Source organism: Drosophila ficusphila, unplaced genomic scaffold (genome assembly GCF_018152265.1).
Source record: "Drosophila ficusphila isolate 14025-0441.05 unplaced genomic scaffold, ASM1815226v1 contig_198, whole genome shotgun sequence".
In the NCBI taxonomy this organism is placed as follows: Eukaryota; Metazoa; Arthropoda; class Insecta; order Diptera; family Drosophilidae; genus Drosophila; species Drosophila ficusphila.
The window spans coordinates 5,259,604-5,267,541 of record NW_025064092.1 but is presented as its reverse complement, the minus strand read 5'-3'; positions in this window follow the sequence as shown (position 1 = coordinate 5,267,541).

Below are 7,938 nucleotides of genomic sequence, written 5' to 3'. Positions count from 1 at the left end.
ACGAGCATTGGGAAGTGGAAATCGATGATGGAACGGGCAGAAGGGGAAAAGGGGGGAGGGAAGAGGGGACAGGCGGTAAGGGGAGAGGCGGTAAGTGGGCGGAGCGGAGCGGTGCGAGGTGACGCTCAAAGTGCACAAAAGTTCAATAAACTAAAAAAGTGTCTTTTAAAACAGGTAAACATGCACACAACCCCACACACGCACACACACATACACACACAGATAGAGCGGCAGGTGTGGTGTGTGTAATGTAGTGTGTTTACCATGTGTACATTGTTGCCGCTGCAGTTGAGGTGCCAAGCGAAATGCAGTTCTTGTCAAGCAAGCTGCTGCACCACCACCACCACTGTGGTGCAGCAGCACCACTGCCAGCACCACCACTGCCACCGGAGAATCAGAATATATAGCTGGGGTATCGTATCCGATCCCAACCAGAATCCCAGTCGGCCAACAGTGCGTATGCGCGATATGCAAAGGGAAGCAGTTGGGGAGCCAAGTGCAGTGGAGCATGGAGCGAATCAGAAGCATAATCCAATATGAACTATATAAGAATGAAAAACATTCAACATAAAAGTTTTTTTCTATATAATATATGTATATTATTAGCAACAATTTTAATTGAATTTAATGGAACATGCTGCGAACTATTTTATTTACATGAGTATCATATCTAAAATACTTCAAAATGTATTTAGGATATACATATAATTGAACTATACAGATAGTTAAAACTTATGATTGGATAGTAGAAATGAGCCAATAAATATAGCTTTCATATTTTAAGCTATAGTTTTATAATAAATAGTACACAAATTTAATGAATATATAAAAAAAATAGAAAGTAAATAATAACAAGTTGTTTGACATAATAAATAAAAATAGTAGTAATTAATTCATTCATTTAATTCAATATTTCAGACTATTTAATAATACTTAATACCTTACTAATATTAGGATTCAGGCAAACAATAATAAAGAGTATCAATTTCCTTTCCTATTCATACATATTTAAAAAAAAACTAGCGGTGTAAATAATTGTTTAAATTGCACTAAAAATATCAAAATAAAACATAATACTGGGAAGCCGAGCAAGAACTCCCCAGGTTTGTGGAGCAGCGGTCAGTGACTCCCAATGGTCGGTTTTGAAAGTGCCCAAAAGCCAACTCGTTTGGTTGTCTGTCTGGTCGGAAGCAGCGGCAGCAGCACTTCCTGCCACCAGGACACCAAAGTCTGAATCTACATCCACATCTGGATCTAGATTAGGTGCCACTTGGATGCATGAGAGCCCATTCTATTTGATTTATCCAAGTGCACATATGCGAACCGATTATGATGGAGATTCCAATTCCGAGTCCGAATCCGATTCCAATTCCGATCGGGCCGAAACTTTCTCGCTCTCGCCAAGTGAAATGCCTCCGAGTGGAATGGCCGGCCATCAAGAAAAAAAAAGAAGATAAGTAAATAAAAAAGATCTACAGCCATGAACCTTTATTGTGCCACAAAGAATCTGTCGGCTCTCTGGGGTTTTTGAACTCTAGAGCTTTCGTTTTTGTCGGCCAGCTGATGCGGGATTCTATGCCACCGATTACCACCTGTGATATACGATGTGGCGTTTATGGCATACGAGTGTGCGAGTATATATGCCAGTCTCCCAGTCCTATGCTCCAATTTCGGTGACCCAAAGCTGAGGGCATTCGAAATGCTTTCATATTCAAACCGAACGTATTTGTATCTGTATTTGTATCTCTATACGTATCTGTATCTGTTGGTGGGAACCCCGAGACCCCGAGACCCCGAACCCCGCGAACCCAAGCCCAAAAAAAAAAAAAAAAGCCGAGACCCACTAAAAAGTGAAGAAGCGAGAGTTGGCGGATGATGACGTTGGACGGCGATGGCGATGGCGATGTCGATGGCTGATGGCTGATGGCTGATGAGGCTCTTAACTTGGCTTTCTAATTGTTGTTGCTGCCTGCCTGCCAGCTGAGAGCCCCAAAGCCGAGCAGCTGATTAGAAGTTCCCGCAGCCTCGGCCATGGCGATTCGATTGGCAAAACCACTTCGCAGTCGACCGAGGCAGCGACTTCAACTGCGACTGCGCGACTTCAACAGCGACTGCGACGCTGGCAGCGAACTGGGTTTGTCTTGGCTTGAATACAGATGCGGGTTCGTTGACCGGCAAAGTTTTTGAAGTTTATTGCTGCGCCGCTGACTGTCCGTTGGCCCCGCTTTCGGTGAGTTTCGTCTCATATGCAACCAGGAACCTAGAGTGCTGACCATACTATACTATACTATACTATACTTTACTATACTTTACTATACTTTACTATACTTTACTATACTATACTATACTATACTATACTTTACTATACTTAACTATACTAACATATACTATACTATACAATACTATACTATACCTTACTATACTATAACTATACTATACCATAATTTACTATACTATACTATACCATACTATACTATACTATAACCCCCTACTTTCGATATCCGAGTTGGAATCGCTCCTGGGTCAGCTGTTCGGTCAGCTGTTCTAGCTTCAATGCTTCCGGTTTTTTTTTTTTTTTTGACTTTTTTGGCCGCGTTCATTGCCTTCTCTTCTCTTTCGTTTCGTTTGCTCCATCGGTCGGCCGAGCGTTTTGAATATGAGCTAAAATACGCTCGCGCAGACCGGACTTCATCATCTCCGGATCAACGAACGGGGCAAAATCAAAATCAAAATCAAGTGGCTTCTATTTCGGGCACGGCGCTTAGATATTTTTGGCACGCTTCTTCCGGTGGCTCCGAGATTCACGTAGTCCATCGACCCCTCAAAAAAAAAAAAAAAAAAAAAAAAAACATAAATATATATAAGTAAATAAAAACATCTGACTTGAAATCTGAAATGGCATCTGAATCGGAATCGGAAACTGAATGGCCACCCGCCACCCACAAATCGAGTGATTTGTATTCGATTTGTTTGTGTTTCCCCCCCAAGCGTTTTTGGCTTTTTTTCTTCTTCTTTTTTTTTTTTGGGGTTGACAAACTTTTCGGTGGAGCGGCCCGCTTTGCCAGCCAAGATCAGCTGTGTGCTGTGTGTGTGTGTGTAAGTGTGAGTGTGTGTGTTGTGGGGCTCCGCTTATTATGTAACACGAAAAGTCAACGCAATTTTTGAGTTTATTGACTGTACAGTTTATGTTTCTTTTTTTTCGGGGATCTTTTTTTTGGTTTATTTTTTTTTGTGATTTTTTGGTGGGATGCTGCGCAGCGACAGCAGCGTCGTCGATGATGAAAGTTTTTTTTTTTTCCGGCGAAGGGGGTGGCGCCCGCTCGAGAAAGTTGCCCGAAATAAAACGCTGTTAAGGTAGCACAACAACGGTTTTGCCAAAAAATTCGTATAAAGTTTATTGACTTTTGATCCCAACGCATTATTGTTGGGGTGGGTAATGGTTTTTTTTTTTTCGTTGATTTTGATTTTTGGTTTTGGTTTTGTTTTTGTTTCTTTTTTTCGCCAGTTGCTGCCGCTGTTTGCGCAATCCGCTGTTGCTTGTTGTTGTTGTTGTTGCTGTATGATGTTGTTGTTGTTGTTGTTGTTGTTGTTACTGCTGTTGTTTTGACTGCTCATAATGCATACGTAACGGTATCGACAGGAAGTCGTGGATGTGGATGCGGTTTATTTGCCGCAGGAGTTCATTCAATGCCGGCTTCGGGTTCCAGTTTCCAGTGGCGGGGTCGTTGTCGCATTTGTTGTTGTTTGGGGTTTGTTGTTGTTGTTGCTGTTGTTGTTGCTGCTGTGACTGCCGGCGAAGCACGTGCTGCTGCACTTGCGCGGGATGCCCAAGGTTGGCCAGTCACTCGAGGAAGTCGGTTTCGGTTCGTTTTTGTTTTTTTTTTTATTTTTTTTGGGGGAAAAGAGTGCTCGCAAAAGACCCTCTAAAAATGCAAGGAGTTGCTTCCTTGGATTTTATTCTTGTAATTTTATTGAATTAAAAATGTTTTCTTATTCTTATCAGCTTGTATTAAAACATTTTTCGTTTGTAAGTAGAAAAAACCAAAAAGATTGCCATAAATATACCCCCAAGTTACTGCCATTAAAGTATAAAGCTCTTAAATGTATAAATATTTAATATATTAGATTGGATTAATGTGTTTCACCGATTATTATGATTATATTAAAGCTCTAAATATGAAATATTTGGATTACATTTTTATTTAAATCAATTCTTTCAAAAATATATTTCTTTAAAAAAGGTTTGCCAACAAGTTCGTGTCTTAAAGTCTTTCATTTGCCTGAAGCCAAAAAAAAAAACAAATGCATTGATCAGCAATCTTTAAACTTTTTTCCTAGAGTCCTTCGCAAGGACAAGCATTCTTAAAGATCCCATTACTTCGGCCACTCCAAATTGATTTGCCACCAAGTTCGTGTCATTGAAGTCTTTCGTTTGCATGCCCAAGAAAAGGCAAAAAAATAAATATTCTGGAGCGCTCGAAGCGAAAGAGACTTCTTTGGATGTGTGTGTGCATGTGTGTGTGCGTTCTGTTTGCTGTGTGATGTGTGTTCTGCCAACAACACAACGTTTCCCCTGCTCGAAGCTCCCAGTTCCCAGTTCCCAGCCAACGAATCCAGCGTGTTGCCATGTTTTCTGGTTTGGCAGCTGCTTCTTGGGAACACTCACTCGCACACGCACGCACACACACAGACACACACCGGCACGCATACCGGCACATGTTCGTCGTAGCCGTCGCACCTTTGCATCGGTATATGTAGGTCTACGTCCGATTTTACTTTCACTTTTAAAGGTTTACGAACTTTTCTGTTTACAAGTTAACGCTGCTGCCGGCTTCGTCAGCAGCAACGTCGCCGTTGACGACGACGTCAGCGTCGCCGAAGACTTAATACACGTGAAGAAAAGCTTGGCTAACTACTGAATTGTTACTAACTATTCGATTTTTTACTTGCAGATCATGTTTATTGGGTGGTTATAACAATTAAATGGGGTTTTATTACCCCAAAAATATACAGAAAGCTGATTTTTCTTGTGTTTTATCATTTTTAGTTTATAGGTCTAACTTTTTTATTTGAATTTTTGTACGATATTTAATGATATTCAAATGAGATTCAAAATCACAGCTGCTAAAAAGACAATCACCTTCAAAACTCACTGCTGTTTTATGATTTTACTCACCATTTTACATTATCATACTTGTTGCTTAAAGGTAAGATAATAATTTAGTTACTTAAAATAATAAAAAGAATTGGATTTTTGATCTTTTACCAGCTTTCATTACTTAGAAAAGGTACCAGTTTGAGTACTACTGCTGTCCTACTTATTATTTTGTTTCTCTATTTTAACTTGGTTATGCTGTTGATATTATCTCAATATCTTAATAATATCAAAACTATATATTGAAAATCCAATTTCCGATTGAAAGTGATATATGTTATTATCAAAGTGAATGAAGTTGTGCATTGGTTTTTCTTTTTGTGTGGCGCACATTTCAAATGCGCGGTATTGGGTATTGGGTATTGGATATGGGTGTGTTTACAGGTGTGGGTATGGGTGTGATTATGATCCTCCCCCTCCACCCCTTCCCCCTCCCTCCACCGCCCCCATCCGATGGCCCACTCCACTCCTCGCGGCACAAGGAAATCGCCTCCGCGGCGCTTCGACTTCCTTGACATTGAAGCAAGGATTTTGGCCCCGCCGCCAAAAGCATTCGCCTCGGAAGTCGCCGCATTTGAGTGGGTATATGTCTTGGTGGTGCTCCGCTGCTTCGGTGGTGCGGTGGCTCAGTGGTGCTGCTGCTGCTGCTGCGGTGCTAGCAATGCTGTTTTTTAGTCGGTCGGTCATTGACCGTTGCGGCTGAGACGCAGTGACGCCGCTGCCATTGGCATGGCCGACGACGCGGTGGCTGCGGTGGCAACTGCGATGCCAACTGCGGTGCCAACTGTGGTGGCAACCTAAGAAACCTCCACTCCGTGTGGAAACTGTGGAAACTGCGAAGTCGACTCTGTACGTCAACGTTAACAGCGGCGGCGTCGGCGGCGGCGTCGGCGGCGGCAGCGGCGGCTGTGGCTGTTATCCTGGCATCTAAGCGAGAGCGAGAGGGGAATAGTAGTAGCCAGCAGTTGGCAGTTGGCAGTTGGAAGTTGGAAGTTGGCAGTTGGCAGCCAGCGATCGCTGATGACGACAACATTAGCTGGTAGCCGCCGTTTCTGTTTCTGTTTCTGTCTACCCAACTTGTTGGACAAGTTGACGGCCTACGCGAGTGTGCATTGCATTGATTCGGAACGCAGACGGTGGAGCAGAAGGGGGTGGTGGAGGGGGGAAAGGGGGGCTTAAAGATCGGGGGGAATGGTATGGAGATTGGGAGGGGGATTGGGAATTGGAATTGGAGGCTTGTGCGTTTGCGTTTGCGCAAAAGTCAATGAACCCGCGCTGCAGCAGTGGGGGCGTCTTGGCCAGCCAAAGTGGTGCTACGGTGGTGCTACGGTGGTGGTGGTGCAGTGGCACATACTTAGTGTGGCATATTGTGTGGCGTTTAGTTTTTGTTTTTGTTTTTGTTTTTGTTGTTGCTGTTGTTGTTGTTTTCGTGTGTGGAATTCGCACGCAGACTGTTGCAGGCTGGGAATGTAGGTAAGCCACTTGTGCCGCAGTCGCTGTGCTGCTCTGCTACTCTGTTGCTCTATTGCTGTGCTGTGTGCTGTGTGTTGTGTGTGTTGTGTGTTGTGTGTTGTTGTTTCTAACCTTTTTGCAATGCATTAGGCAACCGACTCACTGTCAACACTCGACAAAGTGCATTGATCTCGCCATTGAGTGCGAGTGTTTGGCTTTTCGGCTTTCAGCTCCATTTATGCAGGCGAATGGAGATCGCAGGGGGGAATGGAGATTGAAAGGGGGGTGGTGGGGGGTTTTTTTTGAAGTGAATTGGATGACACAGTGACCGGAAAACGGATTTCTTTCGTTTTTCAAATACCAATTAGAATGCAAGCTGGGAAGTCGGGCCCCTCTTTCACCGTCTCTTTCGATTTTTGTTGGTGGGTGTTGCTACTCGCTACTCGGTTGGCATAATACCAAGCTAAAGCCATATAGCCAAAGCCATATAGCCAAAGCAATAGCAATAGCAATAGCAATAGCAATAGCCATTGCCTACGGTTGTAGGCCAGCGGTCAACGACCGCCAGCAAAGAGCGAAAAAAAAAAATAAATAAAAATAAAAAAAAAAAAGCGGCAGCTCAACCAGTTGAACGACCCACTGAACCAACTTGTCATTTGACCATGTCGCCAAGCTGCTGCAACCGTCAGCTAACAGCCATCGGCCATCATAACAGCCGCCGCAAGAAGAAGAAGAAGAAGATAATGATGAAGAAGAAGAGGGGGAAGAAGAAGGAGAAGTGGGCAGGAGAAGTCCTGCGCGGTAATTATCTCACACCTTTTTTTTTTTTTTTTTTTTTTTTTTTGCTGGCTAATTACACGGGTGGACCTTCCCATTTGTCACTGCCCGTAGCATACCTCCTGGGGTATCGAGAGTGGAGGTATCGAGTACGGAGGCATCGAGTATGGAAGTATGGAAGTATCGAGTACCGAGGTATCGGAGGGTATCCCTTCCCCGATCTGCTCCCAATCCATGGCAATTTACTTGCGAAAGTGCCCGCTGCGGATATGAAGCAATAATAAGAGCATAATGAGCGGGGCAGCAGCACGAAGGAGGCTGCCTCAGAATTTGGCAATTACTTATTATTGAAGCTGCCTCCTCTCGCGTCGCCCAGCTGCCAATTTGGCTGAGTTTCACGAGTGGCTCGTTGCGGCGGTGCCGTTCCTGTTGCCCCTGCCCCTGCCCCTGCCCCTGCAGCAGTTGTGGCAATTAAATTTGGCCTCAAAAAAAAGCAGCCGCCACGCAGCAGCCGAGCGAGGAGAAAACCTGGAGTGCAGCAGTGGCACAAAGTG